This window comes from Erinaceus europaeus, chromosome 3, assembly GCF_950295315.1.
Source record: "Erinaceus europaeus chromosome 3, mEriEur2.1, whole genome shotgun sequence".
In the NCBI taxonomy this organism is placed as follows: domain Eukaryota; kingdom Metazoa; phylum Chordata; class Mammalia; order Eulipotyphla; family Erinaceidae; genus Erinaceus; species Erinaceus europaeus.
In genome coordinates this window covers 102458338-102478707 of record NC_080164.1, presented here as the reverse complement: position 1 = coordinate 102478707, position 20370 = coordinate 102458338, and the positions used below count along the sequence as shown (strand labels likewise).

At 38.1% G+C, this 20370-nt stretch overlaps 1 protein-coding gene across 4 annotated transcripts in view; it reads left to right on the top strand.

The window, feature by feature from the left end:
* Positions 1-20370, top strand: part of CTNNA2 (catenin alpha 2) — a 1425261-nt gene that overhangs the window by 1203190 nt on the left and 201701 nt on the right. The window lies entirely within an intron of this gene.

Sequence of the window (20370 nt, the reverse complement as noted above, 5' to 3'; positions counted from 1 at the left end):
AAAATATATATATATTAATTTCCCTTTTGCCCCTGTTGTCTTTTTAATGTTGTTATAGTTATTATTGTTATTGATGTAGTCATTGTTAGATAGGACAGAGAGAAATGGAGAGAGGAGGAGAAGACAGAGAGGGGGAGAGAAAGATAGACACCTGCAGACCTGCTTCACCACTTGTGAAGCGACTCCCCTGCAGGTGGGGAGCTGGGGGCTCAAACCAGGATCTTTACGCTGGTCCTTGTGCTTTGCACCATGTGCGTTTAACCCACTGCGCTACCGCCCAACTCCCAATGACTTGCTTCTGAGTCAGGATTAAATTCAAGATTTATTCAGATTCAAAATCTTATACTGTCTTTATTCAATAGTGGTTTTACTCTTATTATTATTATTTAATATACAAGAGAAAGACATGAAAGCACCAATCTACCATTCATGGAGTTCCTTGTTTTTTACTGTTATGTAGCAAAGCATTTTGAACATATTTTCTTTTTTTAAATATTTATTTATATATTCCCTTTTGTTGCCCTTGTTGTTTTATTGTTGTAGTTATTGTTGTTGTTACTGATGTCATTGTTGGACAGGACAGAGAGAAATGGAGAGAGGAGGGGAAGACAGAAAGGGGGAGAGAAAGACAGACACCCACAGACCTGCTTCACCACCCGTGAAGCTACTCCCCTGCAGGTGGGGAGCCACTGGCTCAAACTGTGATCCTTACGCTGGTACTTGCCATTTGTGTCTCATGCACTAAACCCGATGTGCTACTCCCAGACTCCCTGAACATATTTTCATACGCATATATATATAATGAGAACTAGCTCATGTTAGCACTTTTTGTGAACTATGTGATTTACTCTTCACTGTAATCTATAGATTATTTATGATTCTTAATTCTTTTTCATCTTACAGTGCCCCTTACACAATAGAAGCCTGTTGGTCTGGCTTCGTGAGCGGAGACAGACGATCAGGAACTCATGGCTGGGTTGTACGCAGTATCTCTTTATTCATGCAGGAACGCAGCACAATCTAAACCAAGCTATGCTAAACTAAACTAAAAACTCAATCCTATATATACTCGCCAAGTGGGGTGGAAACAAGATGTGACTCAGAGAGGGTGGAGCGAAAAGTGACTGGTTCAAATCAGTGTGTACTACAAGAGGGGGCAGAGCAAAAAGACATCATGAACCAGTGGGGATTAAACCAATGCCATGCAGGCATGCTGGTGCTTAGTTATGTAAATAGAATAGTGTTAAGCAGGGGGGACTAAACCAAATGAAACAGAAGGGGTTTTTAGAAGAAGAATTAGAAGCATACCAACAGAAGCCAACTTGTTCAATTTTATATGTTTATCCCTTACAGTTGAGGTCTCTTCAAATTTTAGTCTTGATAATTTTCATTTCAGAAAACATTATACATTTTTATTATTGATTTATGAAATTGCAAGATAACAGGGGTACAACTCTGCACCATTCCTGGTTCCCTAATCCCTCCACAGTAAGCTACAGAAGTTCTCCCAAGGTTGAAGATAACAGGTTGACTATTTTTTTTTTTAGTTATCTGTCTATATTTGTATATACTTACCTATTTTTCCCATGGTCCCATCTTCTTTTCCTTTCAAGTCACACATACACCTATTACTACATTCTAATGTTCCTTCATGTTTTCTCTTCTCTCTGGGTCTTGATGGAATAGGGGATTCAGAATCCTCTAGTCATCTTTCCCCTACCTTTTCTCCCCCACTGAAAGTATGGATCACAATTTGGGGGGGGGGGGTGCAGAAGGTAAGAGTTCTAGCTTCTGTCAACTGCTTCTCTGCTAGACATAGCATTGCCCGGTTAAACAGTATACTTTTTGAATCATCCAACTTGTAGGTATTTATTTGTATGTCTTTATTAATGACTTCTATTGCTTTAGAGCTGAGGAACTTATTTACATGATCCAGTTTCAATGACTTTGGCAAGTATTTAGAATAGTCCTTATCTGTAGTTTTGTTAATGGTTGAATTAAACTCTCTATGACCCTCTACTGATGAGTGAAGTAATTCTTGGGAAGTCAGCAGAAAGTAAACCATAAGATGTCTCTACTTCCTATGGAACTAACATGGAACCAAAGTTGAACGCTGTCCCATGAAGTTGATTATTCTATTCCATAAATGCATAAATTTTACAAGAGTGGTTGGAAGCTTTTTTGTCTGCTCTCCCTCCTTTCACCCCCCCCCCCACACCCTGGTCCTGGAGATGGGGTATATGTTTGTGTTTGGTTGTAGGCACCATATGTTGGGGTAGAGAAGATTCCTAGCATCACTCAATAGGCTTCAATATGTCTTATCTTTGAAGATATTAAATACTTATGAAAGCTGCTATCCATATGATGAGACAGATTAAAACTTAATGGAAAGGAGAAGTTTTCTACATTAGCTGTGTCAGTGTTTTTAATGCCTACATTGAGAGCAAGCAAAGGTTAAGTCAGTGCTGTTTGCAGCTTGGACAAACTTAGATGAGCCTGAGCCTGAAACAGATATCTCCAAGTTCAGCTTCCATCCAAATTCAGTCTCTTCCCAGCTCAGTATCAGTTTATAAAAAAGTCTTTTATCTGCCTACTGACCCCAGATAACCAAGTAAGTCCCAGAGTGTAGTCATAAAACTAAGGCCCAGTTTTCATCATTACAAAATGTATGCTAAAGTTGAATATAAAGAATACAAAATAAATCATCCTTTAAGTCTGCTTATCTTAGTGAAATAGAACTGGGAACGAGCAGTCCAGCTTACATAGTTCCTTTCCCCACCTCGTCACTATGCTGTGCCACTCACTTTCTTTGCTGGATGCTTACTTTGGCCTGTTTTCTCTCTCTCTCTCTCTTTCTCTCTCTCAAAACAACAACAACAACAATAACACTGTACATATTTCTTTCTTTTAAAAGATTTTTAAAATTTTATTTATTTAATTTTATAGAAGAGAGAGAGATTCAGAGGAAAGGGGGAGAGAGAGAGGGAGAGAGACAGAGAAACTCCTGCAGCCCTGCTTCACCACTCAGGAAGCTTCCCTCCTGCAGCTGGGGAGTAGGGGGTTGAAGCTAGGTCCTTGCACATGGTAGTGTGTGCACTTTACCTGATATGCCACTGCCTGGCCCCAGATTAGTTTCTCTTTATGGAATGTTTCTGCCGAGTTGTGACTTGGGTCTCTGACTTCGGAATAATAATACTGACCTCTGTCTTTACATGTGTTTTTTTGGTGTGTTACCTGGTTGTGTCCTGCTAGTCAGCTCCATTACTTGGAGGAGGGTACCATCCAGCAAGATGTCCTTGCCCAAGACAGGCATTTCTGCAATTCTTTCCCACACATTTTTCTCAGAAAGCTTTTACATCACACTCACAGTGAGACTTAAAATTCTTCCTTCTCAAAAAACACACAATATAATTCAAGGAGTTATAAACTTCAATTTGTGGAATTCTTTGAAGAGAAACTAAGAAGTCCTTGCTTTAATGACTGGCAATCCAAAAAGATAAACCATCATTAAATTCTAAAATAAAGATCTGGTGCACTGAGTTGGAAACACACATACACACACACACACACACACACACACACACACACACACACACACACACACACTACCTTGTAGTTGCAAGGCTGCCTAATATATTCTAGGTTTTTCCTTTTTCACTTGATTATCCTGAACATATTAGCCCCAGGTTGCTGGAAATCAAAATAATGACATGGTGATTGTTAAGGGAGCATGTTATATAAGGATGTTCTGATATTTCCATGAATATTTCACTTCTCGTATTTGAAAATGAGTGTAGGTAGGTTGAGTTCAAATGTGCTTTAAATATTTCAGTAGGGCTGGATTATATCTAGATGGAAATTAAAGTATCTCTGTGGCAGGTGCCACAATTCTTTCCCTTGGTTATAAACCTTCATAGTAGCAATCAGTTCAAAATGTAGTTCTATTGAGCTAGATTTTATTTTAATGTTCTAACATGCTGATTGTGGAAAGACAGTGTAGAAATCCAATTGAAAGCTTGTATTTGTCAGTGAGAGAGATGTATTCTTGGTTATATGTTAAAATTGTGTTAATCTGTTGCAGGAGACAAAATAGTACTAATCAAGTGTAGGATGGAAGTAGAGTCAAAATGTGAGGTCACAAGGTCTTGATGTCTTCTTAGCAGTGATTAATAATACATTTCAAGTGACAGGGAACAAGTCCAGGGAGACGAGAGAGGGGATGCTAATAAGGCCTCTGGAAAATGTGACTTTGATATCTATGAAAAATTACTGAGCAATATAGAGCAGGAAGGAGAGTGCGAGGCATAGCTTCCTTATTTAGCAATCATTTTTAGACCCTAGTCATTTCTAAACATGCAAAGTAGAATTTTGATCACAACCAATTCTCTCTTTCTGCCTTTCTCTCTTTATTGGGGGTTTAATAGTTGGAAGTCCAGTGTTAAAAGATTGGTACCTCAGTACCCTAAGGCACTTTTCACTCCCCACTCCCCATGCTTCACTACCCTTCTCTCCCCAGAGTCTTTCACTTTGGTGTAGTACAATTCTCCCCACCTCCATCAAATTAAACCATGCAAAAATTATATATGTTATTTGCAAGTAATTAAATCACAGATGTTTTAGGTTTGAAATTAGTAACTATTTTCCTTGGAGCCCCAGAGCAACCAATTTACTATGAATAATTACACAATATTCTTATACCCAAAGAGGCTGGATACACCTGGTTGTACATCTATCAAAATGCAACAACTCTCTGAGCAGGCTTCTTTTCCTTCTTCCCCTTCCCCTCCTTCTCCTTCTCCTTCTCCTTCTTCTTCTTCTTCTCCTTCTTCTTCCCCTTCTTCTTCTCCTCCTCCTCCTCCTCCTCCTCTTCCTCCTCCTCCTCTTTCTTCTTCTTCGGGGTGGGGAGTTTGGTCCACCTCTAGCCTTCTGAGGCGTTGGGTCAATTTACACTGGAGGGTTCCTTTATCCTTACAATCTCTCTAGCTTTTGTTGTTGTCTTTTCTAATGTATGACATTCTCACAGGAATGAAGTGATATCTCATTTATTTCTCATTTATTTGCATTTCTCTGACAATCAACAAGTTGGAGCATTTTTTTTTTCATGTCTGTTGGCCTTCTGAATCTCTTCTGTGGTGAATATTCTGTTCATATCCTCTTTCCACTTTTGGATGGGGCCTTTTCTTGTTGTTGTTGTAGTTGAGTTTGGTGAGCTCTTTATATATATATATATATATCTTAGTTATTAGCCTTTTGTCTGGATCTTCTCCCATTCAAAGGAGTCTCTTTGGATGGTAGGTTTTTTGTTTTCTGTGCAGAAGCATTTCAATTTGATGTAGTCCCATTTTTTTTTAATTTTGTTTTAGTCTTTCATGTAATTGGATTTGTATCATTGCAAAAAATTTAGATGGAAAGGAGTTCTGCCAATATTTTCCGTTAGGTATTTGATAGTTAGACTATAGTCTAACATACATGCCCTTGTTTCATTTGGAATTTACTTTTGTGTTTGGTGAACTATAGTGGTTCAGTTTCATTCTTCTGTACATTTTAATCCTATCCTTCTGACACCATTTGCTGAAGAAACTCTCCTTTCTCCATTTAATAGTTTTCTCAATGTCAAATACTAGATGTACATATGTGTGAGGGGCTTGTTTTTGGGCTCTGAATTCTATTTCATTGGTCAGTGTGTATATTTTCATTTCAGTACCAAGATATCTGGATGACAATGGCCCTATAATATAGACTGAGATTTGGGAGCAGGATGCCTCCAATGATGTTCTTTTTTCTCAGGATACTTTGGCAATTCTGGGTATTTTCTCGCAAGTAGTAATGTAAATTGATCCAACCCCTGTGGAGAGCAGGTTGGAGAACTCTCAGAAGGCTAGAAGTGGACCTGCCCTATGACCCTGCAATTCTTCTCCTGGGGATATACCCTAAGGAACCAACCACACCCATTTGAAAAGATCTGTGTATACATATGTCCATAGAAGTACAATTTGTAAAAGCCATAACCTGGAAGCAATCCTGTTGTCCAATAACAGATGAGTGACTGAATAATTTGTGGTATATATAGAAAGGTTAAAAAAAGGGGGTTCGGGCGGTGGCACAGTGGGTTAAGCGCATGTGGCGGCAAAGCGCAGGGACCAGCATAAGGATCCGTGTTTGAACCCCCACCTCCCCACTTGTGGGGGAGTCCCTTCACAGGCGGTGGAGTGGGTCTGCAGGTGTCAATCTTTCTCTCCCCCCTCTGTCTTCCCCTCCTCTCTCCATTTCTCTCTGTCCTATCCAACAACGAACAACATCAACAATGGCAATAATAATAACCACAAGAGGCTACAACAACAAGGGCAACAGAAGGGGGAAAAATGGCCTCCAGGAGCAGTGGATTCATGGTGCATGCACGGAGCCCAGCAATAACCCTGGAGGAAAAACAAAAAAAAGAGGGAAGAATTCTGCTCAAGGTGTTGGATTCTTGGATGGAGCTTGAAGAAATCATGTGAAGTGACATCAGCCATAAAAAGGATGAATTTCAGATGATCTCACTCACTCATGGGCAGAAATTGATAAATAAGACCCAAAAGGGGAATCACAAAGTAGAATTTGGACTAGGTTTGATGTATTGCACAACAATAAAGGAATAGGGGGAGAGAGGGGAGTTTATTTTTAATTATTTTTATTTATTTGATAGAGACAGCCAGAAATGGAGAGTAAGGGGAGAGAGACAGAGATAACTGCAGCCCTGCTTTACTGCTCGTAAAGCTTCCCCCCTGCAGGTGGGGATTGGGGGCTTGAACCTCGGTCCTTGCGCATTCTAACATATGCACTTAACCATGTGTGCTAGCACCCAGCTCCTGAGAGGGGTGTTTCAAGTCCTTGTGCATGATGGTGGAGGAGGACCTAGGTTGGGCGTGAGAATGTTTTGCAGATTACAAAAATTTAACATTTGTACCAACAACTGTATTTACTATAAACAATTAGTATCACTAGTAAAAATACAAATATATATATCTGAAATATATGGGACTGAAGAAGCAGCATAGTGATTAGGAGGAAAAAATAAAGGACTTACACGCCTGAGGCACCAAAGATCTTAGTTTCAGTCTCTAGCAGCACTGTAAACTAGAGCTGAGCAGTACTATGCTACAAACAGAATGAAAGTGAGAGTAGAGGATTAAGGTATAATTTCATAGCATGACATATCAAACCTCTAAACCTCTAATGGCCCTCTTACTATCTCTCTTTCCTCACAACCCCACACTGACCCCATTCTATAGATTGTCCTTGAAATCTAGCTAGCCACAGTGACTATGCTCCCCCTTTTGTGGCTGTGCACATGTTGATCTGAATGAGATGCCATACTTCTTAGGGAAGTCACTTGAGTCAAGGTAAATCTATTTATAGAATTAGGAATAATATCTAGAGTATATATATATATATATATATATATATATATATATCCTTTTCTAGATAATTGTTTTTAAGCTGACCCCCCCTTTTTTTTAAGGGAGCACTGTTTCATTCTGTCTTATGGTGGTGCAGAGGATTGAATCTGGGACTTTGGATCCTCAGGCATGAGGGTCTCTTTGCATAACCATGATGTTATCTCACCCTACCCTTAAAAATTTTATTTATTTAAAATATTTTATTAGTAATTTAATAATTATTTACAAGATTATAAAATTGTGCTATCTCGCTAGTCCTACAAGTACTTGAATATAACACACAGCCTGGCATATAGTAATTAAACTGTTTTGGGGGAGTGACTAGGTTGAAGAAATTATGACAAACACATAGGTATTTTTGATGTACAGAAAAAAAGGAATAAAGAGTATGACAGTCAATGAAGTTTTAAAAATATTTAGTTGTTTGAAAAGTTATATTTAAATGCTTTCTAATTTTTTAAAATATTTTATCTTATTTATTTATTCCCTTTTGTTGCCCTTGTTGTTTTATTGTTGTAGTTATTATTGTTGTTGTCGTCGTTGTTGGATAGGACAGAGAGAAATGGAGAGAGGAGGGGAAGGCAGAGAGGAGGAGAAAAAGATAGACAACTGCAGACCTGCTTCACCACCTGTGAAGGGACTCCCCTGCAGGTGGGGAGCCGGGATTCGAACCAGGATTCTTATGCCAGTCCTTCTGCTTTGCGCCACCTGCGCTTAACCCGCTGCGCTATAGCCCGACTCCCATGTTTTCTAATTTTTAAAGGTTTATTTATTTATTAATATGAGAAGAAAAACGTGAACCAGAACATCATACTGGCATATGCTGCACTAGGAGCTCAACTTTGGACATTGTGTTTGCAAGTCCCATGCTCCAGCCACTGTGTTCTCCAGGGCTTGCTGCTTGTTTTATGAGGGCAAGGAGTTTGTGTTTGCTGTCTCACTGTGCTAGGATTTCAAGTAGGGCCTCTGAGGCTTTCAGACATGCAAATAATGTGCTCTAACATATTGAGCTAGCTCCTGGCTCAAGCTTTGGAACATTTTATGATCTAAGACAGAAGCTACAGAAATGAAATTTCTACATGGAGGATATATGGACTTGTTTTTATCCTGTTTAGGAAGGGCCAGAACTGGAGGGTTGTATGTTGTGTTCACTGCTAACAGAGATATTAGAAAAAGCGTTATTTTAGAGAAATAAATAAGGGTATTTTAGAGAAAAACATGTGGGAGTGCCATAGTCTTAGTAAACATTAGTATATTTAAAAAAAATAGGGCAGAAATTTAAATGGTATATCTACACCAAGTTCAACTTTAAATGCCTAGAACAAATTTAAATGAGAACAAAAGGGTCAACATAACAGAAGGTAAATGGTTCATAAAATAAATAAACAAATGAACATGTTGGTTGTGAACTATAAAGCAGAGAAACTATAAACCAAATACAAATTCTAAAAACAACCCCAGAAGATCAGTAGTGATTGTCCCTGATGGTTGGCAATGTTTCCTTTTTTTTCTTTTCTTTATTTCTATAATAATCTAGTTATGGATATATGGTAGAGGAAACTATACATAGATTTTTTTTTGTAATTGAAAAATAGAAAATAGAATGTTTATGTAAAGACTTTGAGATGAAAAGTAGTTAGGAGAGTTAGTGTAGACTATTGGAACATGATATGGATAAGTGTTTTAGATAAGATTATTAAATTGAAGAAGTAAAGTGGACATTAGAGAATAATGGTACATTGTTATATTTGGTTCTGTAGTATTAACAGATAATTTCTAATATAAGACAAGTTCATATCTCTCTTAGTATGTTTGCTGAACATATGTTAAAATTTTTATTTAGCTCAAGAAATGAGTGAGGTGTTACAACCATTTCAAAACAAACCAGAGAACAAGGAAATATAAAATAACTCCTTTAGAATCAGAATCTGTAAAGATATAAAATTCCATTTAATCACTAGATTTTTCTACAGTCTTCATTTTTGATAAAAATCAATATTACATGAAGATTATTTTTGATCAGTAAATTTGGAATGTTGCACCACTAGTAATGATTTAGAAGGAACTGAATGACTGAGTGCATTTTGGGGATATTGTGGGAAACATTTCTTCATGGGGTTCATATTGGGCTTTACTTTTAAGATAGCTAACACTAAATTTCTAAAATATCGCCTCACCAGTCAGAGTCTCTGAACCTAAATCAATACAGCTGGTCCTTTTACAAGTTCTTCAAATATAGATAAACCACACTTCCCAATGAATTAATAGTTTTCCCTTATTTCCCACAATCCCTTAAGTATATACTTCAACTTTGGAGTCCCTCAGTCCTGCTTCAGCTGGACATCCATCAACTAAAATAATTCCTTGTCTCCATAAAGCAAAAAAAAAAAAATGTAGAAAACAATAGTGTGTGACCTGACATGTGCTGAATTATATCTCCATAAAAAGGGGGGGGGTGGGATACTCTGGAATTGATCTTATTTGTAAATAGGTTTGTTAACTATGTGGTTAGTAGCCTAAGCTCATACTGGAATAGGAGGTCCTACAATTCAAAATCATTTTGTGCTCATAACAATATAGCTAATTGAAGTCTTACAGGCATATAATGTCATGCAAAGGTGAAAGAAAAGACTGAGATAAAGCTAGATAATTTAACGGACTATAGACAAACAAAAGCATAAAAGGACTATTCTCTTTCTGGAGAGAAAGACTTTGCTGACAGTCTTCTACTTTTAAGAATAGTAACATAATATTTTTCTGTTTTCTTTAAGACATCTAGTTTGTGATGCTTTCTTAAAGAAAGCTCACATCAAAGAATTAATATGAACAGCCGGATCTCTACCTGCAGGGGGGAAGCATCACAAGTGGTGAAGCGAGTCTGCAGGTGTCTTTCTCCCTATCTCCCCCACCCCTCTCAATTTCTTCTCTGGCATATACAATTAAAAAAAAGAGGGGCTGGGTGGTAGCGCAGCTCGTTAAGTGCAGGTTGCACGAATTGCAAGGACTGGCATAAGGATCCTTATAAGGATCCCGGTTCGAGCCCCCAGCTCCCCACCTTCGGGGGAGTCACTTCACAGGCAGTGAAGCAGGTCTGCAGGTGTCTGTCTTCCTCTCTCCCTCTCTGTCTTCCCCTCCTCTCTCCATTTCTCTCTGTCCTATCCAACAGTGACGACAGCAATAACAACAATAATAACAAGTGCAACCAAAAAAAAAAGGGGGGGCAGGGAAGAATAGCCTCCAGGAGCAGTGAATTCATGGTGCAGGCACTGAGCCTTGGTGACAACCCTGGAGACAAAAACAAAAAAAATGGCTGCCAGGAGCGGTGGATTTGTGGTGCCAGTACCAGCAGCACCAATGATAACCCTGGAGAAATAAATAGGAAGAGGAGACAAGATAACATAACGGTTATGCAGAAAGACCTTCATGCTTGAGACTCCAGGGTTCAGTCCCCACCACTACAAGCCAGAGAGGAGTAGTGCTCCAGTTAAAAACAAATAAAATTTTAAAAAATCAATTAAAATAAAGAAATTAATATGGACACACAGAGGAATGTCTTCATCAGTGAACTCTATGCATCATTCCAACTGTGAAGGATCCATTGTAATATGTAACACACATGAATTATCTGTATTTGAAAAATATAAGGTACTCAGGAAATATTAGCACTTTTTAGTGTTCCTTAAAATTTTTAATAACTTTAATTCATAAATGAAGAGACTGCTGTACTGTATAGTATAAGCAACATAAACAGGAGTTGTCTCTAAATTTAAATTCCAGTTTCATCCCTGGTTAGATTTTTCCCTCTTAGTTTTAGTTTTCAAATGTGTAGAATATGGATGTTGAAACCATCTTTATACCTAGAGTACAGGTGAGAAACCATGGCTTTGTATCACTTTTATTTGGTTAGCACACAATTCTTAGTAACGCTTCTAGTGCTTCTCTTCTGGCACGATTGTTCTTATTATATCCTTTCTTCTGGAGATTTTAATTGTGATATTTGCTCAAGCAGTTTATAATCCCTGCATGTAAATGACAAAAAGAACTCTTTGTTTAAAATTCCCCATATACCCTCATTGTTCAAGACTTAAACAATAAGTATTTTCTACTTGTATTTTTTAAATTGCTGCTAATTTTAGAGGGCTATTAATCCCCCATGTTTATGACTCACCAATTCATCATCCACATGACAGGCCTTAAAGCAATATGTGACTCAGGAGAAACATTAACCAGGCAAGCACCTCACAGAACACAGGGAGAGATAGTTATTATTCCTTAGAGAAACAGAGGCTAAAGAGTTCTGTTGAATATAGATATTCAAGCATATGCTTTGAGTTTGATTCATTGATTTTCAGTAAATTTTAAACTGATACATTTCAAGCTCTCCATGTTTTACTACCCCATGACCTACCTGCTCACAGGTGTGCGAAGGAGCACTATCAGAATCTTAATGTCTTTTTATTTAGTATTTCTCTCTACTCTCCAGCATTATTGACATGGGCAAGTCTATATCTGCATCAGTAAGTGGGAATACTTATGGAATTAGCTTAATTTATATTATACCAGAGCTGAGATGAATTGAGGACAACACACACACAAACACATAATGTTCATGTGCACACAAACACACACACACAATGAGTCAGTGAAAATAGTTATAAAAATTAACAATTTAAAAATAGACAGTTAAGGACTAACAACATAGCTGATTATCTAGAAGTACACAGCTGTGCCATGTGTGCTGGCTGCTCAAATTTGCATTCATCCATATACACTCATTGCACTGGAAGAGGCTTTTTGCTTTTTTGCTGTGGTTCCTCTTCCAATCTCTCTCTAAGTCAGCCCAGAGAATGAAGTCCTGGTGATGACTAAACCAAAAAACAACAACAAAAGAAAATTTACTGAATATGACCATGTAAAGAGAGTCTTGTTTACCAAAACCTTTACTAAATGTATCCACATAAGTGTATAACCAAAGTGATGAAGAAAATGTCACATTATACTGACTCTGCATAAGGGAAAATGAAAATGGTGGTCCAGGAGGTGGTACATTGGATAAAGCATTGGGCTCTCAAGTATGAGGTCCTGAGTTCAATCCTAGCAGCACATGTATCAGAGTGATGTCTGGTTCTTTCTCTCTCTGCTCCTCTCTTTCTAATAAAAATAAAACCTGGGGAGTTGGGCTGTAGCGCAGCAGGTTAAGCGCAGGCGGTGAAGCAGGTCTGCAGGTGTCTATCTTTCTCTCCTCCTCTCTGTCTTCCCCTCCTCTCTCCATTTCTCTCTGTCCTATCCAACAACGACAACAACAATAATAACTACAACAATAAAACAACAAGGGCAACAAAAGGGAATAAACAAATAAAATAAATATTTAAAAATAAAAAACAAAAAACAAAAAAATAAATAAAACCTTAAAAAAAGAAAATGAATAATATAATATAGAATTTTTAATAGTATAATTCTTAATTTTAATAGCTATACAACTCCTATAATTAACACTATTACATGATTCTATAATGATATACTTATTTTCCTTTTATAATTTTTTTCTATTATTCATTTATTTATTCCCTTTTGTTGCCCTTGTTGCTTTATTGCTGTAGTTATCATTGTTGTCATTATTGATGTCATCGTTGTTTGATAGGACAGAGAGTAATAGAGAGAGGAAGGGAAGACAGAGAGGGGGAGAGAAAGACAGACACCTGCAGACCTGCTTCACCGCCTGTGAAGCGACTACACTGCAGGTGGAGAGCCAGGGGCTTGAACTGGGATCTTTAAGCAAGTCTTTGCACTTTGCACCAAGTGCACTTAACTAGCTGCACTACCGCCTGACTCCTGAGCTAATTTTCCTTTTTAACTGCAAATACCCAATGGAGCTGATTTTAATTATCAAAAGCCTATCAGCAGTGAAACACAGAATGCCCATGACCTGTTGTTTTATAAATAGCTTTTCTAGGAATTAAGGGACATGAACATGAAGGTCATTTCCTCCTTCGTATCATCACCTTCTCCCTTCCTATAGCAGAGTCAGAATGCCCCTTAAGCAGAGTAAAATAATAGAGGCTAAGTGGCAATCTCTCTTTTAAGCACATACAGACTGGGATTGGCAGAAAACCATAGGAAATGGCTCTCCATTGAACTGCTGTTTGTATAGTGGGCAGTGTGAAGAGAACTGGTAGGGAAATTAATGTGCCTGTGTATGAGTAATTCTAGTGACTAGAGAACATCACATTTCAGTAGGTGGTTATCTAAACTGACCATATTAGCCAACAGGGGATTTGAAGACACTAGGGGAATTCTCCTTTAAGACTGATTTTCTGAAATACCAAAAAGGTTCCTGTTTGACTGATCCTAGAATGAGGAATCTACTCGTGGCAAGAATCTGGCTCATGTCTTAACTCCTGAAGCTGCACAAGGAATCTTCTGGAGGACCAGGTGGTGGTGCACCTGGTTGAACATACGTGTCCCCACCTGCACCTGGGTGGTACACTCAGGTTTGAGCCCCCAGTCCCCACCTGCAGGGGAAAGCTTTACGAGTGCTGAAGTAAGGCTGTAAGTGTCTATCTTTCTCTCTCCCTCTCTTTCTTCTCCTACCCTCTTGATTTCTGTCTCTTATCTAAAAAAATAAAGATAATACAAAATAAAGATAATAAACAATAATAAAAGAATATTTTGTATGGTCAAGCAGACATGAAGAAGTAGATAGTATTCCATTCTTATACTCCAGCATTGCATATTGTGGGACTAAATCACATAGAATTTATCATGGCTGAAGATGAACATTTCTTCTCCTTATTCCTAGCAGGTTGAAACTGCTAGTGGTAGGCAGAATTCTGAGATGGCATTCAGCCTTCCTGTCCCCTGGGAGAGCACTCTGCTTACCACTCTCCCACTGAGCTCTGTATAGAACTGCCTTGACTATGTTATGCTATACTAAGTTTCATCTTATCCAACCCAGAAAAAGACTCATTTCCTTATCTGGAAAGAATGAATTACCAAGTGTGGAAGGGGTTCATAAGCTTGGGAACAGGGGAGCCATTTGAGAGCTGAAATTGTCACCTAAATGACAAGCAGTGAGAAAGGGAGGACCTACAAACACAAGACACTGAATTCTGCCAACAACCAGTGATTTTGGAAGAGACCAGGGCTGAAAATTTTACTGACAATTTAATTTCAGCCCAACAAGTCCCTAAACAGAGGGCTTATACCATGTGATTAAAAAAAAAAAGACTAATTTCCATGAATTATTTGTTATGGAGTGATAGGAATGTCATTTTCATTTTTTCTTTTCTTTATTTTCTTCCCTCCAGGGTTATCGCTGGTGCTTGGCACTAGCACTATGAATTCACTGCACCAGGTGGCTTTTTTTGTTTTATTGGGTAGGACAGAAAGAAATTGAGAGAGGAGACAGAGAGGGAGAGAGAGAGAGAGATAGACCTGTTTTACTACTTGTGAGACATCTTGCCTGCAGGTGGGTAATTGAACCCCAACTCTTGTGCAGGTCCTTGTGCTTAGTACTATGTGCACTTAAGTGGGTACGCTGTCCCCCAACCGCACCATTCTGGTTCTCAGGTACAGGGTATCCATTCTCAGAGAACTGTATATGGATAAGATAAGCAAGATGAATACTTTGTGCATAATCAAAATATTTTTTTTATTTAAATAGTTCACAAATCATTTTTTCCCTGGCATGAGCTAAATGCTTCAGAAAACAGTTAAAACTGATAGTCTGGACATTGTTACGTTTCCAGGAGGAGTCTTTATAGAGGATTCCACTTTAGATCCTGCTGAGTTAGCAGAGCAATGAGTCTGTATAATAATGCGTGATTCACTGAAAACTCACTGCCTCTATCTTTATAAATAATTTTGATCAGCCAAAATGTAATATCATTTGTTGACTCATTCAGGAAATTACCTTGACTTTGATGCTTTTCCTTTCTTTATACTGCCTTTACCATTCCCAAATATGTGTGGTAAGACCCTTTCAGCATCTCACTCATTGACAGTGACTAGACAATAATGCTTGCCCATATTCATGGGGAGAATAGCAGAAGATCATCCAGTAAAAATTTCATATCCATTTTTCATCTGAGTAGAACTTGTTCAGACAAATTGACATTGCTGAGGAATGCTGACATGTTTTTTGGCATTTTAGTATCTCATGTTGCATCCCTATCTTGAATGGAAAAAAAATGTTTTCACTGATTTCTTGCTGTATTTATTGAATGAATGCTTTCCACAGCATTCCATATATGCCCAGCCTGTTTGTGGGTGTAGGTGTATGTAATTATTTTCTTGCTAACTAGCAGGTGTGTGTGTGTGTGTGTTGACTTTAGATTTATGGAATGATATTTACATCTCTAAGAGGTATAGACATTAACAAATTAGAGCAACATCTGCCCAGTCTTCAGGCAGTCAGTTTGCATGTAGACATAAGCCAAATATCCTCAGATGAAAGTACCCATCAAGCAGTAAGTTATGTGGCTGCTTAATTGCTCTCTCTACAGGCTACAAGGGTTCCATGTGGGACAACTTTTCAAGAGTGCTGCTAAGGCTGTCTTCCCCAATGTTCCCTGAAACGTCCCTTTTTTCTAGTGGACAGTGTTCTGAAATTATACAGTGACTCTTCTGGACTCTATAAAAATGAAGTAAGACTGGGAAATTGAAAAACCATCATTATCTAAACTGTAAACCAAATCACCATATTTTATAGCTGTCTGGAGGAGGGAGTAGATCACATAATTCTGTGTGAATAGTGTCTCATTGTGCTGTGCAATACCCATAATACAGTTAACTAATTGGATATATTTTTAAGGTCATGCTTTTTTCTTTAATGTAGCTTATACATTACAGAAGTTTTTAAAAATTGGGTGATTAAGTTAAATTCTATCAGTAATTTTTCTTCCTGTCAGAATGAGTTTTGTCAGTTCTTCTCTTTAAAGTACCTATTTTTATTTTGCTGTTTGCTTGTTTGTCTTTAATTATCACTAGGGTTATATCTGGGGCTCAGTGCCTGTATCCACTGATCCTGGTGGCCATATTTTCCTTTTAAAATTTTCTTTATTTTATTATTAAGTAGCACAGAGAGACATTGAAAGGGGTGGAGGAGGTAGAGAGCATTTTAGAAGCGAGACACCTGCTGCCCTGATTCACCAATCATAAAGCTCTATCCCTGCAGATGGGGTGCAGGAGCTCTAACCAGGGCCCTATTCATAGTAAAATATGTGTGTGCACAGTTGGGTTTGTCACCATATGCCCCCTTTTTGAATGTAAATTTTATCAGAGAAATAGCATGATTCAAAATGACAGAATTTAGCTGAGAATGAATTCCAGGAGAAAGTACAGGAAGAAGACTCCTTTTACCTCTTTAGTTATGTTTTTTTTTGCTCTTACACTGAGCATATCTCTTCTATTGATATAATTTATCAAGCCATCCAGACACTCACTACCCCCCCCCATTCATCTTTCCACTGGTCCATGAATACACCCATTTAGCTATCTATCATCTGTTCATGGATATACTAGTCATCCCAAAAAACATTTCTAAGTGCCTATCACTTGCCAAGCATTAATGAGTGATCCAGTAGTTAATGTGAAAGTCTTTAAACAATACTTCAGTGGTACAGAGGGAAGAAGAGACCCACTCAAATATAACTACTTATCTGTCATTTAGAGATTGGAGAGTGATATATAACTTAATACATTTAAACCTCTGAGAATAGCTTTGGCAATTGTTCTTTCTCCTTCCTTATGGAACACTTAAAGGTTTTTCTGTACTCAATGCTAATAGTTACATGTGCACAGGCTATAGTTTTGTATTATATAATGTGACAGTTCTACCTACTTCTAAAATTTTCATTACAGAAGCCAGACCTTCTACCCTCTGCAACCCACAATGACCCTGGGTCCATGCTCCCAGATGGGTAGAGAATGGGAAAGCTATCAGGAGAGGGGGTGGATATGGAGAATGGGTGGTGGGAATTGTGTGGAATTGTATCCCTCCTACCCTATGCTTTTGTTAATTAATACTTTCTTAAATAAATAAATAAAAATTTTTCATTACAATATATATCATTATTCTGTTTTCTTTGTAAACTATTTTACAATGAAACATAAAGTTTATTCTAACAAGGTTAGATGCATTTTCTTTCTTGTTTTATTGATAAGTGGTTTTCTACCTTCTTTGTCATTTTTACTTTGATCCTTTACAATATTATTTCAGAGATAATGAATCTCTTATGTCAGCCTGGAATTCTTGATAAGTGTCCATTTGCCACTTTAGTCTTTTATGTAATAGAAAACTGAATAGGTTCAAAGATTATAATTTCTGCTTTACTTGAAGTGATGCCAATGCAAAGTTCAATTACATCTTGATTAATATATCCCCTATATACTTGATTGCTCAGACCAGTATCAGTCTCATTCTTTGAAGCAATCAGTATGCTTTCATCTTCTTAGAAAGAGAATAACTTGACGTTGCACAATCAGAAACATGTCATTATGACTTCCTTTCTTAAAGAGAGTCATATTCCTTTGAACAACAACAACAACAACACAAAACAAAACAAAACAAAAAACATGAAAGGAGGAATGCTAACCTTATTCACCAACTATTATTGACTAAGACTTTACAAAAGAAATAAGTATGAGACACTGAAAGATATGGAGAACTGTTTGAATTACTTACCAGTTCAAGAGCATGAGAACTGGGTTCAAAGCTCCCTAAAGAACCAATGGGAGAGGTGAAGAGGCAAGCAGAGATATCTCAACAGTAAGGTGTGTTCCTTGCCTATTCTTGGCCTAGTTTCATGTCCACATGAGGGGGCTATGACAAGAGAGGAAATTCTAGTGTTGTATGCTCTCTCCCTGTCTGTCTGTTTCTTCCCCTCTTTGGCTCTCTATTTCAGTTTAACAAAAAATGCCCACAGCAGTGGAATTGCCCATGTGTAAAATCCTAACTACACCAACCCAATAAAAGGTATTTAGTGAGAGAGAAATTTACTAAGTAATGTAATGGAAGGGGGAGAAATACTATATACTTAAACATTTCCTTAAAGTTGCATTTTTGCATCTCTAAGAAACATCCATAAGCCATGGAGTTGGATGAAGGGATCTATTATGGTTTTTAAAATGTATTTATTTGTTTATTTATTTGTGCTTAACAGTGAGTTATAGAATTGTAGGATTAGGGACCAGGTGATGGTGGTGCACCTGCTTGAGCACACATACTACAATGAACAAGGACCCAGGTTCGAGCCTCTACTCACCACTTGCAGGGGGAAAGCTTTGTTAAGAGGTGAGGCAGTGCTGCAGGTTTCTCTGTCTTTCTTCTTCTCTACTTCCCCCTTCTATTTTGATATCTGGATATCTATCAAATAAATAATGATAATAGTATATATATATATATATATTTTTTTTTTTTTTTTTTACAAAATATGATTGTAGGATTACAGGGTATGGTTCCATACCAGGTCTGCCACTAAAGTTCTGCACCTCTACCTTCCCAATAATAATAACCATAGTTCTAATAACAAATTCTTAGAGACAGTGTGTTTAGAGACAGGGATTTATTTGCAAGTTCCTTCAGGAAGAATTCTGATGAAGTGGGAAGAAGCAAGGTAGGGAAGAGGAGAAAGCTAAGCAAAGGTGCAATTTGACCAATGCTGAGAGAAAGCACTGTAGCATAAATTATATCTTCAGAGGGCTTCAGTTACCAAGCAGAAGGAGAGTGATGAGTGTTCAAGTCTGAAAAGGATCTGCAGGGATTTGAATGGGTTATCAGTAGAGTCCCCTAAATCCCAAACTGGAAATCTTGGTCCAATGCTGGTATGAAATTCATTCTTTTTCAAAAGTCTGGGATAGTCTTACAAGTGAAAACATGACTGTGCAGTCACAGACTCTCAGGTTTGAATCTTAACCCTGCCACTTACTAGCAAGGAAGAAAAATCTAGCCTGGAAGTACATACTAAAATGTAAATGCCCAAAATGGTCTCTTGTCTGCTGCATGTGTTTCCTGAAGCAAGTGTGACACCTGGAACTTTTCCACGTATGGCCACTTAAACCTTAACTTAATTTGTCTTGTAGATATGTTTTATTTTTCAAATGTGTTTCACATTGAAGCATGATGGTATGCAACCCAATTTAAAGGGATTCCTGGCATCAGAAGAATGCTAACAGTGTGCTTAATTATAGAATGAATTTATTCACCCCTCCCTTTTTTCTTTTTTTTTTCCAGGGTTATCACTGTGGCTTGGTGCCTGCATTATGAATCAACTGCTCCTGGCAGCCTTTCCCCACCTTTTCCCTTTTCCTTCCATTTTAATTCAGTAAAACAGAGAGGAATTGAGGTGAGGGGATAGAAAGGAAGAGAGAGAGGCATCTGCAGCAGGCTTCACTGCCTGTGAAACATCCCTCCTGCAGGTGGGGAACAGGGTCTTGAACCCGGTTCCTTGTGTATAGTACTATGTGCTTAATCAGGTTCACAGGCACCTGGCCCCTCATCTTCCTCTGTCTAGATACATCTGCCCCAAACCCCTGTTATATTGCAGCCCAATTTTCACACCATCTTAGGAAAAAATTCTTCAAGTAAGTCTAGGTTCAAGACAGCTTGCAAGAAGACACTGCTTATTTCAATTTGTTATCCAAACTAATGACTGGCAATCATTATTTTGTTGTTTTTTACTCCAACTGTGACATTGATATTAGCCTTCCTACTGCACTTGCTAGCATCTTTGGCAACTCAAGGCCTATAGACTCTGACAGCTAGCCTGTCATTTTTGCCAGGACCCGAGATACCATAGATCCTCACTGCTAAAATCCTCCTTCTTTATGTGGGTGCATTTTGGGGAATGATGCATGGCCTCCCAGACAGATGAGAACATCCGGCCCTTCCTGGTTTGGAAAGTGATGGTACTCTTATCCCTGAATCAGTCAT